The sequence below is a fragment of the Pleuronectes platessa genome, chromosome 18, assembly GCF_947347685.1.
Source record: "Pleuronectes platessa chromosome 18, fPlePla1.1, whole genome shotgun sequence".
Taxonomy (NCBI): Eukaryota; Metazoa; Chordata; class Actinopteri; order Pleuronectiformes; family Pleuronectidae; genus Pleuronectes; species Pleuronectes platessa.
The window spans coordinates 567,807-588,289 of record NC_070643.1 but is presented as its reverse complement, the minus strand read 5'-3'; positions in this window follow the sequence as shown (position 1 = coordinate 588,289).

The following is a 20,483-nucleotide window of genomic DNA, read 5'->3' as shown; positions in this document are numbered from 1 at the left end:
CCATACGTTTTCATGGGGAAAAATACAAAACATGTGAAAAAACCCTCCAAATATGGCTGAGCCCGTGGACCCACTCTAAAGCCCAAACCCTGAGTGCTGAAAATGCCTAGAAATGTTCCACTCTTTGTGTTAGGGAAAAATACAATACATGGGACATTTGTAGGCGCTTTACATTATAGCAAATGCCTAGAAATGTCCAAACCAATCAGAATGAGCCGGACGCTTCTAGGCACTTATCATTGAGGCAAAATGCCTGGAAATGTCCCACACCTTTGGTGTTAGGGTAATACAATACATTGGACACTTGTAGGCACTTTACATTACAGCAAAATGCCTAGAAATGTCCCTCACTAGGGGTTACGGAAGTGCAATATTTGGGTCTCTCTCTGAGTAATTCAAAAGGAAACATTCCTATGATCCTCTTTAAAGGAAACACTCCTATGCTTATCTCCAAAGGATCCTTGTTTCCCGTTCTTACCCATATTTCCTATGGTTATCTCCAAAGGAATCAAAGGAAACATATGTATATCAGTTTCCTGTGTTTAGATCTCTTTCTTAGTCACATTTCACTGAACCGGGCCTCCACTGAGAGACCAAGCACTAGCACCGGCCGTGCCCGGGGACCCACACTTAAGTCCCCCTCCTGAGTGTTATCACCCATGGGCCTGGGTTAAAGAGTCTCGCGCTCTTGGTTCTCCATTCCACACTTAGTCAGATTTCGCTGACCCGGGCCTCCAAGGAGAGACAAAACACCAGCACCGGCCGTGCCCTGAGACCCACACTTAAGCCCCCGTCCTGAGTCTTATCACCCATGGGCCTTGGTTAAAGAGCCTCGCGCCCTTGGTTCTCCATTCCAAACTTTGTCCGATTTCGCTGACCCAGGCCTCCATGGAGAGACCCAGCACCAGCACCGGCCGTGCCCGGAGACCCACACTTAAGTCCCCCTCCTGAGTGTTATCACCCATGGGCCTGGGTTAAAGAGCCTCGCGCTCTTGGTTCTCCATTCCACACTTAGTCAGATTTCGCTGACCCGGGCCTCCAAGGAGAGACAAAACACCAGCACCGGCCGTGCCCTGAGACCCACACTTAAGCCCCCGTCCTGAGTCTTATCACCCATGGGCCTTGGTTAAAGAGCCTCACGCTCTTGGTTCTCCATTCCACACTTAGTCAGATTTCGCTGACCCGGGCCTCCAAGGAGAGACCAAGCACCAGCACCGGCCCTGCCAGGGGACCCACACTTAAGCACCCATCCTGAGTGTAATCACCAATTGGCCTGGGTTAAAGAGCCTCGCGCCCTTGGTTCTCCATTCCACACTTAGTCCGATTTCGCTGACCCAGGCCTCCATGGAGAGACCCAGCACCAGCACCGGCCGTGCCCGGAGACCCACACTTAAGCCCCCGTCCTGAGTATTATCACCCATGGTCCTTGGTTAAAGAGCCTCGCGCCCTTGGTTCTCCATTCCACACTTAGTCTGATTTCGCTAACCCAGGCCTCCATGGAGAGACCCCTCACCAGCACCGGCCGTGCCCGGAGACCCACACTTAAGCCCCCGTCCTGAGTGTTATCACCCATGGGCCTGGGTTAAAGAGCCTCGCGCCCTTGGTTCTCCATTCCACACTTAGTCAGATTTCGCTGTCCCGGGCCTCCATGGAGAGACCCAGCATCAGCACCGGCCGTGCCCGGGGACCCACACTTAGGCCCCCGTCCTGAGTGCTGAAAATGCCTAGAAATGTCTCACTCTTTGTGTTAGGGAAAGATACAATACTTGGGACACTTCTAGGCACTTTACATAATAGCAAAAATGCCTAAAAATGTCCCATACGTTTTCATGGGGAAAAATACAAAACATGTGAAAAAACCCTCCAAATATGGCTGAGCCCGTGGACCCACTCTAAAGCCCTCACCCTGAGTGCTGAAAATGCCTAGAAATGTTCCACTCTTTGTGTTAGGGAAAAATACAATACATGGGACATTTGTAGGTGCTTTACATTATAGCAAATGCCTAGAAATGTCCAAACCAATCAGAATGAGCCGGACGCTTCTAGGCACTTATCATTGAGGCAAAATGCCTGGAAATGTCCCACACCTTTGGTGTTAGGGTAATACAATACATTGGACACTTGTAGGCACTTTACATTACAGCAAAATGCCTAGAAATGTCCCTCACTAGGGGTTACGGAAGTGCAATATTTGGGTCTCTCTCTGAGTAATTCAAAAGGAAACATTCCTATGATCCTCTTTAAAGGAAACACTCCTATGCTTATCTCCAAAGGATCCTTGTTTCCCGTTCTTACCCATATTTCCTATGGTTATCTCCAAAGGAATCAAAGGAAACATATGTATATCAGTTTCCTGTGTTTAGATCTCTTTCTTAGTCACATTTCACTGAACCGGGCCTCCACTGAGAGACCAAGCACTAGCACCGGCCGTGCCCGGGGACCCACACTTAAGTCCCCCTCCTGAGTGTTATCACCCATGGGCCTGGGTTAAAGAGTCTCGCGCTCTTGGTTCTCCATTCCACACTTAGTCAGATTTCGCTGACCCGGGCCTCCAAGGAGAGACAAAACACCAGCACCGGCCGTGCCCTGAGACCCACACTTAAGCCCCCGTCCTGAGTCTTATCACCCATGGGCCTTGGTTAAAGAGCCTCGCGCCCTTGGTTCTCCATTCCAAACTTTGTCCGATTTCGCTGACCCAGGCCTCCATGGAGAGACCCAGCACCAGCACCGGCTGTGCCCGGAGACCCACACTTAAGTCCCCCTCCTAAGTGTTATCACCCATGGGCCTGGGTTAAAGAGCCTCGCGCTCTTGGTTCTCCATTCCATACTTAGTCAGATTACGCTGAACCGGGCCTCCAAAGAGAGACCAAGCACCAGCACCTGCCCTGCCAGGGGACCCACACTTAAGCCCCCGTCTTGAGTGTAATCACCAATTGGCCTGGGTTAAAGAGCCTCGCGCCCTTGGTTCTCCATTCCACACTTAGTCAGATTTCGCTGACCCGGGCCTCCAAGGAGTGACAAAGCACCAGCACCGGCCGTGCCCTGAGACCCAAACTTAAGCCCCCGTCCTGAGTGTTATCACCCATGGGCCTTGGTTAAAGAGCCTCGCGCCCTTGGTTCTCCATTCCACACTTAGTCCGATTTCGCTGACCCAGGCTTCCATGGAGAGACCCAGCACTAGCTCCGGCTGTGCCCGGAGAACCACACTTAAGCCCCCGTCCTGAATGTTATCACCTATGGGCCTTGGTTAAAGAGCCTCGCGCCCTTGGTTCTCCATTCCAAACTTTGTCCGATTTCGCTGACCCAGGCCTCCATGGAGAGACCCAGCACCAGCACCGGCCGTGCCCGGAGACCCACACTTAAGTCCCCCTCCTGAGTGTTATCACCCATGGGCCTTGGTTAAAGAGACTTGCGCCCTTGGTTCTCCATTCCACACTTAGTCCGATTTAGCTGACCCAGGCCTCCATGGAGCGACCCAGCACCAGCACCGGCTGTGCCCGGAGAACCACACTTAAGCCCCCGTCCTGAATGTTATCACCCATGGGCCTTGGTTAAAGAGCCTCACGCTCTTGGTTCTCCATTCCACACTTAGTCAGATTTCGCTGACCCGGGCCTCCAAGGAGAGACCAAGCACCAGTACCGGCCCTGCCAGGGGACCCACACGTAAGCCCCCGTCCTGAGTATTATCACCCATGGTCCTTGGTTAAAGAGCCTCGCGCCCTTGGTTCTCCATTCCACACTTAGTCTGATTTCGCTAACCCAGGCCTCCATGGAGAGACCCAGCACCAGCACCGGCCGTGCCCGGAAACCCACACTTAAGCCCCCGTCCTGAGTATTATCACCCATGGTCCTTGGTTAAAGAGCCTCGCGCCCTTGGTTCTCCATTCCACACTTAGTCTGATTTCGCTAACCCAGGCCTCCATGGAGAGACCCAGCACCAGCACCGGCCGTGCCCGGAGACCCACACTTAAGCCCCCGTCCTGAGTGTTATCAACCATGGGCCTGGGTTAAAGAGCCTCGTGCTCTTGGTTCTCCATTCCACACTTAGTCAGATTTCGCTGACCCGGGCCTCCAAGGAGTGACAAAGCACCAGCACCGGCCGTGCCCTGAGACCCAAACTTAAGCCCCCGTCCTGAGTGTTATCACCCATGGGCCTTGGTTAAAGAGCCTCGCGCCCTTGGTTCTCCATTCCACACTTAGTCCTATTTCGCTGACCCAGGCTTCCATGGAGAGACCCAGCACCAGCTCCGGCTGTGCCCGGAGAACCACACTTAAGCCCCCGTCCTGAATGTTATCACCCATGGGCCTTGGTTAAAGAGCCTCGCGCCCTTGGTTCTCCATTCCAAACTTTGTCCGATTTCGCTGACCCAGGCCTCCATGGAGAGACCCAGCACCAGCACCGGCCGTGCCCGGAGACCCACACTTAAGTCCCCCTCCTGAGTGTTATCACCCATGGGCCTGGGTTAAAGAGCCTCGCGCTCTTGGTTCTCCATTCCACACTTAGTCAGATTTCGCTGACCCGGGCCTCCAAGGAGAGACAAAACACCAGCACCGGCCGTGCCCTGAGACCCACACTTAAGCCCCCGTCCTGAGTCTTATCACCCATGGGCCTTGGTTAAAGAGCCTCACGCTCTTGGTTCTCCATTCCACACTTAGTCAGATTTCGCTGACCCGGGCCTCCAAGGAGAGACCAAGCACCAGCACCGGCCCTGCCAGGGGACCCACACTTAAGCCCCCATCCTGAGTGTAATCACCAATTGGCCTGGGTTAAAGAGCCTCGCGCCATTGGTTCTCCATTCCACACTTAGTCCGATTTCGCTGACCCAGGCCTCCATGGAGAGACCCAGCACCAGCACCGGCCGTGCCCGGAGACCCACACTTAAGCCCCCGTCCTGAGTATTATCACCCATGGTCCTTGGTTAAAGAGCCTCGCGCCCTTGGTTCTCCATTCCACATTTAGTCTGATTTCGCTAACCCAGGCCTCCATGGAGAGACCCAGCATCAGCACCGGCCGTGCCCGGGGACCCACACTTAGGCCCCCGTCCTGAGTGCTGAAAATGCCTAGAAATGTCTCACTCTTTGTGTTAGGGAAAGATACAATACTTGGGACACTTCTAGGCACTTTACATAATAGCAAAAATGCCCAGCACCAGCACCGGCTGTGCCCGGAGACCCACACTTAAGTCCCCCTCCTGAGTGTTATCACCCATGGGCCTGGGTTAAAGAGCCTCGCGCTCTTGGTTCTCCATTCCATACTTAGTCAGATTTCGCTGAACCGGGCCTCCAAAGAGAGACCAAGCACCAGCACCTGCCCTGCCAGGGGACCCACACTTAAGCCCCCGTCTTGAGTGTAATCACCAATTGGCCTGGGTTAAAGAGCCTCGCGCCCTTGGTTCTCCATTCCACACTTAGTCAGATTTCGCTGACCCGGGCCTCCAAGGAGTGACAAAGCACCAGCACCGGCCGTGCCCTGAGACCCAAACTTAAGCCCCCGTCCTGAGTGTTATCACCCATGGGCCTTGGTTAAAGAGCCTCGCGCCCTTGGTTCTCCATTCCACACTTAGTCCGATTTCGCTGACCCAGGCTTCCATGGAGAGACCCAGCACCAGCTCCGGCTGTGCCCGGAGAACCACACTTAAGCCCCCGTCCTGAATGTTATCACCCATGGGCCTTGGTTAAAGAGCCTCGCGCCCTTGGTTCTCCATTCCAAACTTTGTCCGATTTCGCTGACCCAGGCCTCCATGGAGAGACCCAGCACCAGCACCGGCCGTGCCCGGAGACCCAAACTTAAGTCCCCCTCCTGAGTGTTATCACCCATGGGCCTTGGTTAAAGAGACTTGCGCCCTTGGTTCTCCATTCCACACTTAGTCCGATTTAGCTGACCCAGGCCTCCATGAAGCGACCCAGCACCAGCACCGGCTGTGCCCGGGGACCCACACTTAGGCCCCCGTCCTGAGTGTTATCACCCATGGGCCTTGGTTAAAGAGCCTCGCGCCCTTGGTTCTCCATTCCACACTTAGTCCTATTTCGCTGACCCAGGCTTCCATGGAGAGACCCAGCACCAGCTCCGGCTGTGCCCGGAGAACCACACTTAAGCCCCCGTCCTGAATGTTATCACCCATGGGCCTTGGTTAAAGAGCCTCGCGCCCTTGGTTCTCCATTCCAAACTTTGTCCGATTTCGCTGACCCAGGCCTCCATGGAGAGACCCAGCACCAGCACCGGCCGTGCCCGGAGACCCACACTTAAGTCCCCCTCCTGAGTGTTATCACCCATGGGCCTGGGTTAAAGAGCCTCGCGCTCTTGGTTCTCCATTCCACACTTAGTCAGATTTCGCTGACCCGGGCCTCCAAGGAGAGACAAAACACCAGCACCGGCCGTGCCCTGAGACCCACACTTAAGCCCCCGTCCTGAGTCTTATCACCCATGGGCCTTGGTTAAAGAGCCTCACGCTCTTGGTTCTCCATTCCACACTTAGTCAGATTTCGCTGACCCGGGCCTCCAAGGAGAGACCAAGCACCAGCACCGGCCCTGCCAGGGGACCCACACTTAAGCCCCCATCCTGAGTGTAATCACCAATTGGCCTGGGTTAAAGAGCCTCGCGCCATTGGTTCTCCATTCCACACTTAGTCCGATTTCGCTGACCCAGGCCTCCATGGAGAGACCCAGCACCAGCACCGGCCGTGCCCGGAGACCCACACTTAAGCCCCCGTCCTGAGTATTATCACCCATGGTCCTTGGTTAAAGAGCCTCGCGCCCTTGGTTCTCCATTCCACATTTAGTCTGATTTCGCTAACCCAGGCCTCCATGGAGAGACCCAGCATCAGCACCGGCCGTGCCCGGGGACCCACACTTAGGCCCCCGTCCTGAGTGCTGAAAATGCCTAGAAATGTCTCACTCTTTGTGTTAGGGAAAGATACAATACTTGGGACACTTCTAGGCACTTTACATAATAGCAAAAATGCCCAGCACCAGCACCGGCTGTGCCCGGAGACCCACACTTAAGTCCCCCTCCTGAGTGTTATCACCCATGGGCCTGGGTTAAAGAGCCTCGCGCTCTTGGTTCTCCATTCCATACTTAGTCAGATTTCGCTGAACCGGGCCTCCAAAGAGAGACCAAGCACCAGCACCTGCCCTGCCAGGGGACCCACACTTAAGCCCCCGTCTTGAGTGTAATCACCAATTGGCCTGGGTTAAAGAGCCTCGCGCCCTTGGTTCTCCATTCCACACTTAGTCAGATTTCGCTGACCCGGGCCTCCAAGGAGTGACAAAGCACCAGCACCGGCCGTGCCCTGAGACCCAAACTTAAGCCCCCGTCCTGAGTGTTATCACCCATGGGCCTTGGTTAAAGAGCCTCGCGCCCTTGGTTCTCCATTCCACACTTAGTCCGATTTCGCTGACCCAGGCTTCCATGGAGAGACCCAGCACCAGCTCCGGCTGTGCCCGGAGAACCACACTTAAGCCCCCGTCCTGAATGTTATCACCCATGGGCCTTGGTTAAAGAGCCTCGCGCCCTTGGTTCTCCATTCCAAACTTTGTCCGATTTCGCTGACCCAGGCCTCCATGGAGAGACCCAGCACCAGCACCGGCCGTGCCCGGAGACCCAAACTTAAGTCCCCCTCCTGAGTGTTATCACCCATGGGCCTTGGTTAAAGAGACTTGCGCCCTTGGTTCTCCATTCCACACTTAGTCCGATTTAGCTGACCCAGGCCTCCATGAAGCGACCCAGCACCAGCACCGGCTGTGCCCGGGGACCCACACTTAGGCCCCCGTCCTGAGTGCTGAAAATGCCTAGAAATGTCTCACTCTTTGTGTTAGGGAAAGATACAATACTTGGGACACTTCTAGGCACTTTACATAATAGCAAAAATGCCTAGAAATGTCCCATACGTTTTCATGGGGAAAAATACAAAACATGTGAAAAAACCCTCCAAATATGGCTGAGCCCGTGGACCCACTCTAAAGCCCAAACCCTGAGTGCTGAAAATGCCTAGAAATGTTCCACTCTTTGTGTTAGGGAAAAATACAATACATGGGACATTTGTAGGCGCTTTACATTATAGCAAATGCCTAGAAATGTCCAAACCAATCAGAATGAGCCGGACGCTTCTAGGCACTTATCATTGAGGCAAAATGCCTGGAAATGTCCCACACCTTTGGTGTTAGGGTAATACAATACATGGGACACTTGTAGGCACTTTACATTACAGCAAAATGCCTAGAAATGTCCCTCACTAGGGGTTACGGAAGTGCAATATTTGGGTCTCTCTCTGAGTAATTCAAAAGGAAACATTCCTATGATCCTCTTTAAAGGAAACACTCCTATGCTTATCTCCAAAGGATCCTTGGTTCCCGTTCTTACCCATATTTCCTATGGTTATCTCCAAAGGAATCAAAGGAAACATATGTATATCAGTTTCCTGTGTTTAGATCTCTTTCTTAGTCACATTTCACTGAACCGGGCCTCCACTGAGAGACCAAGCACTAGCACCGGCCGTGCCCGGGGACCCACACTTAAGTCCCCCTCCTGAGTGTTATCACCCATGGGCCTGGGTTAAAGAGCCTCGTGCTCTTGGTTCTCCATTCCACACTTAGTCAGATTTCGCTGACCCGGGCTTCCAAGGAGAGACCAAGCACTAGCACCGGCCATGCCCGGAGACCCACACTTAAGCCCCCGTCCTGAGTGTTATCACCCATGGGCCTGGGTTAAAGAGCCTCGTGCTCTTGGTTCTCCATTCCACACTTAGTCAGATTTCGCTGACCCGGGCCTCCAAGGAGAGACAAAACACCAGCACCGGCCGTGCCCTGAGACCCACACTTAAGCCCCCGTCCTGAGTCTTATCACCCATGGGCCTTGGTTAAAGAGCCTCGCGCCCTTGGTTCTCCATTCCAAACTTTGTCCGATTTCGCTGACCCAGGCCTCCATGGAGAGACCCAGCACCAGCACCGGCTGTGCCCGGAGACCCACACTTAAGTCCCCCTCCTGAGTGTTATCACCCATGGGCCTGGGTTAAAGAGCCTCACGCTCTTGGTTCTCCATTCCACACTTAGTCCGATTTCGCTGACCCAGGCCTCCATGGAGAGACCCAGCACCAGCACCGGCCGTGCCCGGAGACCCACACTTAAGCCCCCGTCCTGAGTGTTATCACCCATGGTCCTTGGTTAAAGAGCCTCGCGCCCTTGGTTCTCCATTCCAAACTTAGTCTGATTTCGCTAACCCAGGCCTCCATGGAGAGACCCAGCACCAGCACCGGCCGTGCCCGGGGACCCACACTTAGGCCCCCGTCCTGAGTGCTGAAAATGCCTAGAAATGTCTCACTCTTTGTGTTAGGGAAAGATACAATACTTGGGACACTTCTAGGCACTTTACATTATAGGAAAAATGCCTAGAAATTTCCCACACGTTTTCATGGGGAAAAATACAAAACATGGGAAAAAAACCTCCAAATATGGCTGAGCCCGTGGACCCACTCTAAAGCCCACACCCTGAGTGCTGAAAATGCCTAGAAATGTTCCACTCTTTGTGTTAGGGAAAAATACAATACATGGGACATTTGTAGGCACTTTACATTACAGCAAAATGCCTAGAAATGTCCCACACTAGGGGTTACGGAAGTGCAATATTTGGGTCTCTCTCTGAGTAATTCAAAAGGAAACATTCCTATGATCCTCTTTAAAGGAAACACTCCTATGCTTATCTCCAAAGGATCCTTGGTTCCCGTTCTTACCCATATTTCCTATGGTTATCTCCAAAGGAATCAAAGGAAACATATGTATATCAGTTTCCTGTGTTTAGATCTCTTTCTTAGTCACATTTCACTGAACCGGGCCTCCACTGAGAGACCAAGCACTAGCACCGGCCGTGCCCGGGGACCCACACTTAAGTCCCCCTCCTGAGTGTTATCACCCATGGGCCTTGGTTAAAGAGCCTCGCGCCCTTGGTTCTCCATTCCAAACTTTGTCCGATTTCGCTGACCCAGGCCTCCATGGAGAGACCCAGCACCAGCACCGGCTGTGCCCGGAGACCCACACTTAAGTCCCCCTCCTGAGTGTTATCACCCATGGGCCTGGGTTAAAGAGCCTCGCGCTCTTGGTTCTCCATTCCATACTTAGTCAGATTTCGCTGAACCGGGCCTCCAAAGAGAGACCAAGCACCAGCACCTGCCCTGCCAGGGGACCCACACTTAAGCCCCCGTCTTGAGTGTAATCACCAATTGGCCTGGGTTAAAGAGCCTCGCGCCCTTGGTTCTCCATTCCACACTTAGTCAGATTTCGCTGACCCGGGCCTCCAAGGAGTGACAAAGCACCAGCACCGGCCGTGCCCTGAGACCCAAACTTAAGCCCCCGTCCTCAGTGTTATCACCCATGGGCCTTGGTTAAAGAGCCTCGCGCCCTTGGTTCTCCATTCCACACTTAGTCCGATTTCGCTGACCCAGGCTTCCATGGAGAGACCCAGCACCAGCTCCGGCTGTGCCCGGAGAACCACACTTAAGCCCCCGTCCTGAATGTTATCACCCATGGGCCTTGGTTAAAGAGCCTCGCGCCCTTGGTTCTCCATTCCAAACTTTGTCCGATTTCGCTGACCCAGGCCTCCATGGAGAGACCCAGCACCAGCACCGGCCGTGCCCGGAGATTCACACTTAAGTCCCCCTCCTGAGTGTTATCACCCATGGGCCTTGGTTAAAGAGACTTGCGCCCTTGGTTCTCCATTCCACACTTAGTCCGATTTAGCTGACCCAGGCCTCCATGGAGCGACCCAGCACCAGCACCGGCTGTGCCCGGAGAACCAAACTTAAGCCCCCGTCCTGAATGTTATCACCCATGGGCCTTGGTTAAAGAGCCTCACGCTCTTGGTTCTCCATTCCACACTTAGTCAGATTTCGCTGACCCGGGCCTCCAAGGAGAGACCAAGCACCAGCACCGGCCCTGCCAGGGGACCCACACGTAAGCCCCCGTCCTGAGTATTATCACCCATGGTCCTTGGTTAAAGAGCCTCGCGCCCTTGGTTCTCCATTCCACACTTAGTCTGATTTCGCTAACCCAGGCCTCCATGGAGAGACCCAGCACCAGCACCGGCTGTGCCCGGAAACCCACACTTAAGCCCCCGTCCTGAGTATTATCACCCATGGTCCTTGGTTAAAGAGCCTCGCGCCCTTGGTTCTCCATTCCACACTTAGTCTGATTTCGCTAACCCAGGCCTCCATGGAGAGACCCAGCACCAGCACCGGCCGTGCCCGGAGACCCACACTTAAGCCCCCGTCCTGAGTGTTATCAACCATGGGCCTGGGTTAAAGAGCCTCGTGCTCTTGGTTCTCCATTCCACACTTAGTCAGATTTCGCTGACCCGGGCCTCCAAGGAGTGACAAAGCACCAGCACCGGCCGTGCCCTGAGACCCAAACTTAAGCCCCCGTCCTGAGTGTTATCACCCATGGGCCTTGGTTAAAGAGCCTCGCGCCCTTGGTTCTCCATTCCACACCTAGTCCTATTTCGCTGACCCAGGCTTCCATGGAAAGACCCAGCACCAGCTCCGGCTGTGCCCGGAGAACCACACTTAAGCCCCCGTCCTGAATGTTATCACCCATGGGCCTTGGTTAAAGAGCCTCGCGCCCTTGGTTCTCCATTCCAAACTTTGTCCGATTTCGCTGACCCAGGCCTCCATGGAGAGACCCAGCACCAGCACCGGCCGTGCCCGGAGACCCACACTTAAGTCCCCCTCCTGAGTGTTATCACCCATGGGCCTGGGTTAAAGAGCCTCGCGCTCTTGGTTCTCCATTCCACACTTAGTCAGATTTTAGCTGACCCGGGCCTCCAAGGAGAGACAAAACACCAGCACCGGCCGTGCCCTGAGACCCACACTTAAGCCCCCGTCCTGAGTCTTATCACCCATGGGCCTTGGTTAAAGAGCCTCACGCTCTTGGTTCTCCATTCCACACTTAGTCAGATTTCGCTGACCCGGGCCTCCAAGGAGAGACCAAGCACCAGCACCGGCCCTGCCAGGGGACCCACACTTAAGCACCCATCCTGAGTGTAATCACCAATTGGCCTGGGTTAAAGAGACTTGCGCCCTTGGTTCTCCATTCCACACTTAGTCCGATTTAGCTGACCCAGGCCTCCATGGAGCGACCCAGCACCAGCACCGGCTGTGCCCGGAGAACCACACTTAAGCCCCCGTCCTGAATGTTATCACCCATGGGCCTTGGTTAAAGAGCCTCACGCTCTTGGTTCTCCATTCCACACTTAGTCAGATTTCGCTGACCCGGGCCTCCAAGGAGAGACCAAGCACCAGCACCGGCCCTGCCAGGGGACCCACACGTAAGCCCCCGTCCTGAGTATTATCACCCATGGTCCTTGGTTAAAGAGCCTCGCGCCCTTGGTTCTCCATTCCACACTTAGTCTGATTTCGCTAACCCAGGCCTCCATGGAGAGACCCAGCACTAGCACCGGCCGTGCCCGGAAACCCACACTTAAGCCCCCGTCCTGAGTATTATCACCCATGGTCCTTGGTTAAAGAGCCTCGCGCCCTTGGTTCTCCATTCCACACTTAGTCTGATTTCGCTAACCCAGGCCTCCATGGAGAGACCCAGCACCAGCACCGGCCGTGCCCGGAGACCCACACTTAAGCCCCCGTCCTGAGTGTTATCAACCATGGGCCTGGGTTAAAGAGCCTCGTGCTCTTGGTTCTCCATTCCACACTTAGTCAGATTTCGCTGACCCGGGCCTCCAAGGAGTGACAAAGCACCAGCACCGGCCGTGCCCTGAGACCCAAACTTAAGCCCCCGTCCTGAGTGTTATCACCCATGGGCCTTGGTTAAAGAGCCTCGCGCCCTTGGTTCTCCATTCCAAACTTTGTCCGATTTCGCTGACCCAGGCCTCCATAGAGAGACCCAGCACCAGCACCGGCCGTGCCCGGAGACCCACACTTAAGTCCCCCTCCTGAGTGTTATCACCCATGGGCCTGGGTTAAAGAGCCTCGCGCTCTTGGTTCTCCATTCCACACTTAGTCAGATTTCGCTGACCCGGGCCTCCAAGGAGAGACAAAACACCAGCACCGGCCGTGCCCTGAGACCCACACTTAAGCCCCCGTCCTGAGTCTTATCACCCATGGGCCTTGGTTAAAGAGCCTCACGCTCTTGGTTCTCCATTCCACACTTAGTCAGATTTCGCTGACCCGGGCCTCCAAGGAGAGACCAAGCACCAGCACCGGCCCTGCCAGGGGACCCACACTTAAGCACCCATCCTGAGTGTAATCACCAATTGGCCTGGGTTAAAGAGCCTCGCGCCCTTGGTTCTCCATTCCACACTTAGTCCGATTTCGCTGACCCAGGCCTCCATGGAGAGACCCAGCACCAGCACCGGCCGTGCCCGGAGACCCACACTTAAGCCCCCGTCCTGAGTATTATCACCCATGGTCCTTGGTTAAAGAGCCTCGCGCCCTTGGTTCTCCATTCCACACTTAGTCTGATTTCGCTAACCCAGGCCTCCATGGAGAGACCCCTCACCAGCACCGGCCGTGCCCGGAGACCCACACTTAAGCCCCCGTCCTGAGTGTTATCACCCATGGGCCTGGGTTAAAGAGCCTCGCGCCCTTGGTTCTCCATTCCACACTTAGTCAGATTTCGCTGTCCCGGGCCTCCATGGAGAGACCCAGCATCAGCACCGGCCGTGCCCGGGGACCCACACTTAGGCCCCCGTCCTGAGTGCTGAAAATGCCTAGAAATGTCTCACTCTTTGTGTTAGGGAAAGATACAATACTTGGGACACTTCTAGGCACTTTACATAATAGCAAAAATGCCTAAAAATGTCCCATACGTTTTCATGGGGAAAAATACAAAACATGTGAAAAAACCCTCCAAATATGGCTGAGCCCGTGGACCCACTCTAAAGCCCAAACCCTGAGTGCTGAAAATGCCTAGAAATGTTCCACTCTTTGTGTTAGGGAAAAATACAATACATGGGACATTTGTAGGCGCTTTACATTATAGCAAATGCCTAGAAATGTCCAAACCAATCAGAATGAGCCGGACGCTTCTAGGCACTTATCATTGAGGCAAAATGCCTGGAAATGTCCCACACCTTTGGTGTTAGGGTAATACAATACATTGGACACTTGTAGGCACTTTACATTACAGCAAAATGCCTAGAAATGTCCCTCACTAGGGGTTACGGAAGTGCAATATTTGGGTCTCTCTCTGAGTAATTCAAAAGGAAACATTCCTATGATCCTCTTTAAAGGAAACACTCCTATGCTTATCTCCAAAGGATCCTTGTTTCCCGTTCTTACCCATATTTCCTATGGTTATCTCCAAAGGAATCAAAGGAAACATATGTATATCAGTTTCCTGTGTTTAGATCTCTTTCTTAGTCACATTTCACTGAACCGGGCCTCCACTGAGAGACCAAGCACTAGCACCGGCCGTGCCCGGGGACCCACACTTAAGTCCCCCTCCTGAGTGTTATCACCCATGGGCCTGGGTTAAAGAGTCTCGCGCTCTTGGTTCTCCATTCCACACTTAGTCAGATTTCGCTGACCCGGGCCTCCAAGGAGAGACAAAACACCAGCACCGGCCGTGCCCTGAGACCCACACTTAAGCCCCCGTCCTGAGTCTTATCACCCATGGGCCTTGGTTAAAGAGCCTCGCGCCCTTGGTTCTCCATTCCAAACTTTGTCCGATTTCGCTGACCCAGGCCTCCATGGAGAGACCCAGCACCAGCACCGGCTGTGCCCGGAGACCCACACTTAAGTCCCCCTCCTAAGTGTTATCACCCATGGGCCTGGGTTAAAGAGCCTCGCGCTCTTGGTTCTCCATTCCATACTTAGTCAGATTACGCTGAACCGGGCCTCCAAAGAGAGACCAAGCACCAGCACCTGCCCTGCCAGGGGACCCACACTTAAGCCCCCGTCTTGAGTGTAATCACCAATTGGCCTGGGTTAAAGAGCCTCGCGCCCTTGGTTCTCCATTCCACACTTAGTCAGATTTCGCTGACCCGGGCCTCCAAGGAGTGACAAAGCACCAGCACCGGCCGTGCCCTGAGACCCAAACTTAAGCCCCCGTCCTGAGTGTTATCACCCATGGGCCTTGGTTAAAGAGCCTCGCGCCCTTGGTTCTCCATTCCACACTTAGTCCGATTTAGCTGACCCAGGCCTCCATGGAGCGACCCAGCACCAGCACCGGCTGTGCCCGGAGAACCACACTTAAGCCCCCGTCCTGAATGTTATCACCCATGGGCCTTGGTTAAAGAGCCTCACGCTCTTGGTTCTCCATTCCACACTTAGTCAGATTTCGCTGACCCGGGCCTCCAAGGAGAGACCAAGCACCAGTACCGGCCCTGCCAGGGGACCCACACGTAAGCCCCCGTCCTGAGTATTATCACCCATGGTCCTTGGTTAAAGAGCCTGGCGCCCTTGGTTCTCCATTCCACACTTAGTCCGATTTCGCTGACCCAGGCTTCCATGGAGAGACCCAGCACTAGCTCCGGCTGTGCCCGGAGAACCACACTTAAGCCCCCGTCCTGAATGTTATCACCTATGGGCCTTGGTTAAAGAGCCTCGCGCCCTTGGTTCTCCATTCCAAACTTTGTCCGATTTCGCTGACCCAGGCCTCCATGGAGAGACCCAGCACCAGCACCGGCCGTGCCCGGAGACCCACACTTAAGTCCCCCTCCTGAGTGTTATCACCCATGGGCCTTGGTTAAAGAGACTTGCGCCCTTGGTTCTCCATTCCACACTTAGTCCGATTTAGCTGACCCAGGCCTCCATGGAGCGACCCAGCACCAGCACCGGCTGTGCCCGGAGAACCACACTTAAGCCCCCGTCCTGAATGTTATCACCCATGGGCCTTGGTTAAAGAGCCTCACGCTCTTGGTTCTCCATTCCACACTTAGTCAGATTTCGCTGACCCGGGCCTCCAAGGAGAGACCAAGCACCAGTACCGGCCCTGCCAGGGGACCCACACGTAAGCCCCAGTCCTGAGTATTATCACCCATGGTCCTTGGTTAAAGAGCCTCGCGCCCTTGGTTCTCCATTCCACACTTAGTCTGATTTCGCTAACCCAGGCCTCCATGGAGAGACCCAGCACCAGCACCGGCCGTGCCCGGAAACCCACACTTAAGCCCCCGTCCTGAGTATTATCACCCATGGTCCTTGGTTAAAGAGCCTCGCGCCCTTGGTTCTCCATTCCACACTTAGTCTGATTTCGCTAACCCAGGCCTCCATGGAGAGACCCAGCACCAGCACCGGCCGTGCCCGGAGACCCACACTTAAGCCCCCGTCCTGAGTGTTATCAACCATGGGCCTGGGTTAAAGAGCCTCGTGCTCTTGGTTCTCCATTCCACACTTAGTCAGATTTCGCTGACCCGGGCCTCCAAGGAGTGACAAAGCACCAGCACCGGCCGTGCCCTGAGACCCAAACTTAAGCCCCCGTCCTGAGTGTTATCACCCATGGGCCTTGGTTAAAGAGCCTCGCGCCCTTGGTTCTCCATTCCACACTTAGTCCTATTTCGCTGACCCAGGCTTCCATGGAGAGACCCAGCACCAATTCCGGCTGTGCCCGGAGAACCACACTTAAGCCCCCGTCCTGAATGTTATCACCCATGGGCCTTGGTTAAAGAGCCTCGCGCCCTTGGTTCTCCATTCCAAACTTTGTCCGATTTCGTTGACCCAGGCCTCCATGGAGAGACCCAGCACCAGCACCGGCCGTGCCCGGACACCCACACTTAAGTCCCCCTCCTGAGTGTTATCACCCATGGGCCTGGGTTAAAGAGCCTCGCGCTCTTGGTTCTCCATTCCACACTTAGTCAGATTTCGCTGACCCGGGCCTCCAAGGAGAGACAAAACACCAGCACCGGCCGTGCCCTGAGACCCACACTTAAGCCCCCGTCCTGAGTCTTATCACCCATGGGCCTTGGTTAAAGAGCCTCACGCTCTTGGTTCTCCATTCCACACTTAGTCAGATTTCGCTGACCCGGGCCTCCAAGGAGAGACCAAGCACCAGCACCGGCCCTGCCAGGGGACCCACACTTAAGCCCCCATCCTGAGTGTAATCACCAATTGGCCTGGGTTAAAGAGCCTCGCGCCATTGGTTCTCCATTCCACACTTAGTCCGATTTCGCTGACCCAGGCCTCCATGGAGAGACCCAGCACCAGCACCGGCCGTGCCCGGAGACCCACACTTAAGCCCCCGTCCTGAGTATTATCACCCATGGTCCTTGGTTAAAGAGCCTCGCGCCCTTGGTTCTCCATTCCACATTTAGTCTGATTTCGCTAACCCAGGCCTCCATGGAGAGACCCAGCATCAGCACCGGCCGTGCCCGGGGACCCACACTTAGGCCCCCGTCCTGAGTGCTGAAAATGCCTAGAAATGTCTCACTCTTTGTGTTAGGGAAAGATACAATACTTGGGACACTTCTAGGCACTTTACATAATAGCAAAAATGCCCAGCACCAGCACCGGCTGTGCCCGGAGACCCACACTTAAGTCCCCCTCCTGAGTGTTATCACCCATGGGCCTGGGTTAAATAGCCTCGCGCTCTTGGTTCTCCATTCCATACTTAGTCAGATTTCGCTGAACCGGGCCTCCAAAGAGAGACCAAGCACCAGCACCTGCCCTGCCAGGGGACCCACACTTAAGCCCCCGTCTTGAGTGTAATCACCAATTGGCCTGGGTTAAAGAGCCTCGCGCCCTTGGTTCTCCATTCCACACTTAGTCAGATTTCGCTGACCCGGGCCTCCATGGAGTGACAAAGCACCAGCACCGGCCGTGCCCTGAGACCCAAACTTAAGCCCCCGTCCTGAGTGTTATCACCCATGGGCCTTGGTTAAAGAGCCTCGCGCCCTTGGTTCTCCATTCCACACTTAGTCCGATTTCGCTGACCCAGGCTTCCATGGAGAGACCCAGCACCAGCTCCGGCTGTGCCCGGAGAACCACACTTAAGCCCCCGTCCTGAATGTTATCACCCATGGGCCTTGGTTAAAGAGCCTCGCGCCCTTGGTTCTCCATTCCAAACTTTGTCCGATTTCGCTGACCCAGGCCTCCATGGAGAGACCCAGCACCAGCACCGGCCGTGCCCGGAGACCCAAACTTAAGTCCCCCTCCTGAGTGTTATCACCCATGGGCCTTGGTTAAAGAGACTTGCGCCCTTGGTTCTCCATTCCACACTTAGTCCGATTTAGCTGACCCAGGCCTCCATGGAGCGACCCAGCACCAGCACCGGCTGTGCCCGGGGACCCACACTTAGGCCCCCGTCCTGAGTGCTGAAAATGCCTAGAAATGTCTCACTCTTTGTGTTAGGGAAAGATACAATACTTGGGACACTTCTAGGCACTTTACATAATAGCAAAAATGCCTAGAAATGTCCCATACGTTTTCATGGGGAAAAATACAAAACATGTGAAAAAACTCTCCAAATATGGCTGAGCCCGTGGACCCACTCTAAAGCCCAAACCCTGAGTGCTGAAAATGCCTAGAAATGTTCCACTCTTTGTGTTAGGGAAAAATACAATACATGGGACATTTGTAGGCGCTTTACATTATAGCAAAAGTCTAGAAATGTCCAAACCAATCAGAATGAGCCGGACGCTTCTAGGCACTTATCATTGAGGCAAAATGCCTGGAAATGTCCCACACCTTTGGTGTTAGGGTAATACAATACATGGGACACTTGTAGGCACTTTACATTACAGCAAAATGCCTAGAAATGTCCCTCACTAGGGGTTACGGAAGTGCAATATTTGGGTCTCTCTCTGAGTAATTCAAAAGGAAACATTCCTATGATCCTCTTTAAAGGAAACACTCCTATGCTTATCTCCAAAGGATCCTTGGTTCCCGTTCTTACCCATATTTCCTATGGTTATCTCCAAAGGAATCAAAGGAAACATATGTATATCAGTTTCCTGTGTTTAGATCTCTTTCTTAGTCACATTTCACTGAACCGGGCCTCCACTGAGAGACCAAGCACTAGCACCGGCCGTGCCCGGGGACCCACACTTAAGTCCCCCTCCTGAGTGTTATCACCCATGGGCCTGGGTTAAAGAGCCTCGTGCTCTTGGTTCTCCATTCCACACTTAGTCAGATTTCGCTGACCCGGGCTTCCAAGGAGAGACCAAGCACTAGCACCGGCCATGCCCGGAGACCCACACTTAAGCCCCCGTCCTGAGTGTTATCAACCATGGGCCTGGCTTAAAGAGCCTCGTGCTCTTGGTTCTCCATTCCACACTTAGTCAGATTTCGCTGACCCGGGCCTCCAAGGAGAGACAAAACACCAGCACCGGCCGTGCCCTGAGACCCACACTTAAGCCCCCGTCCTGAGTCTTATCACCCATGGGCCTTGGTTAAAGAGCCTCGCGCCCTTGGTTCTCCATTCCAAACTTTGTCCGATTTCGCTGACCCAGGCCTCCATGGAGAGACCCAGCACCAGCACCGGCTGTGCCCGGAGACCCACACTTAAGTCCCCCTCCTGAGTGTTATCACCCATGGGCCTGGGTTAAAGAGCCTCACGCTCTTGGTTCTCCATTCCACACTTAGTCCGATTTCGCTGACCCAGGCCTCCATGGAGAGACCCAGCACCAGCACCGGCCGTGCCCGGAGACCCACACTTAAGCCCCCGTCCTGAGTGTTATCACCCATGGTCCTTGGTTAAAGAGCCTCGCGCCCTTGGTTCTCCATTCCAAACTTAGTCTGATTTCGCTAACCCAGGCCTCCATGGAGAGACCCAGCACCAGCACCGGCCGTGCCCGGAGACCCACACTTAAGCCCCCGTCCTGAGTGTTATCACCCATGGGCCTGGGTTAAAGAGCCTCGCGCCCTTGGTTCTCCATTCCACACTTAGTCAGATTTCGCTGTCCCGGGCCTCCATGGAGAGACCCAGCATCAGCACCGGCCGTGCCCGGGGACCCACACTTAGGCCCCCGTCCTGAGTCTTATCACCCATGGGCCTTGGTTAAAGAGCCTTGCGCCCTTGCTTCTCCATTCCACACTTAGTCCGATTTAGCTGACCCAGGCCTCCATGGAGAGACCCAGCACCAGCACCGGCTGTGCCCGGGGACCCACTCTAAAGCCCAACCCTGAGTGCTGAAAAATGCCTAGAAATGTCTCACTCTTTGTGTTAGGTTAAAAAAAATAAAAATACATGGGACACTTGTAGGCACTTTACATTATAGCAAGAATGCCTAGAAATGTCCCACACGTTTTGTTAGGGATAAACACAACACGTGGTAGAAAAAAATCTCCAGCACCAGCCAAGCCCGGGGACCCACTCTAATGCCCAACCCTGAGTGCTGAAAAATGCCTAGAAATGTCTCACTCTTTGTGTTAGGTAAAAAATATGTAAATACATGGGATACTTGTAGGCACTTTACAGTGTAGCAAAAATGCCTCGAAATGTCCCACACGTTTTACAAGGGAAAAATACAATACATTGGAGAAAAAATTCTCCAGCACCAGCCAAGCCCAGGAACCCACTCTGAAGGCCCACCCTGAGTGATGAAAAA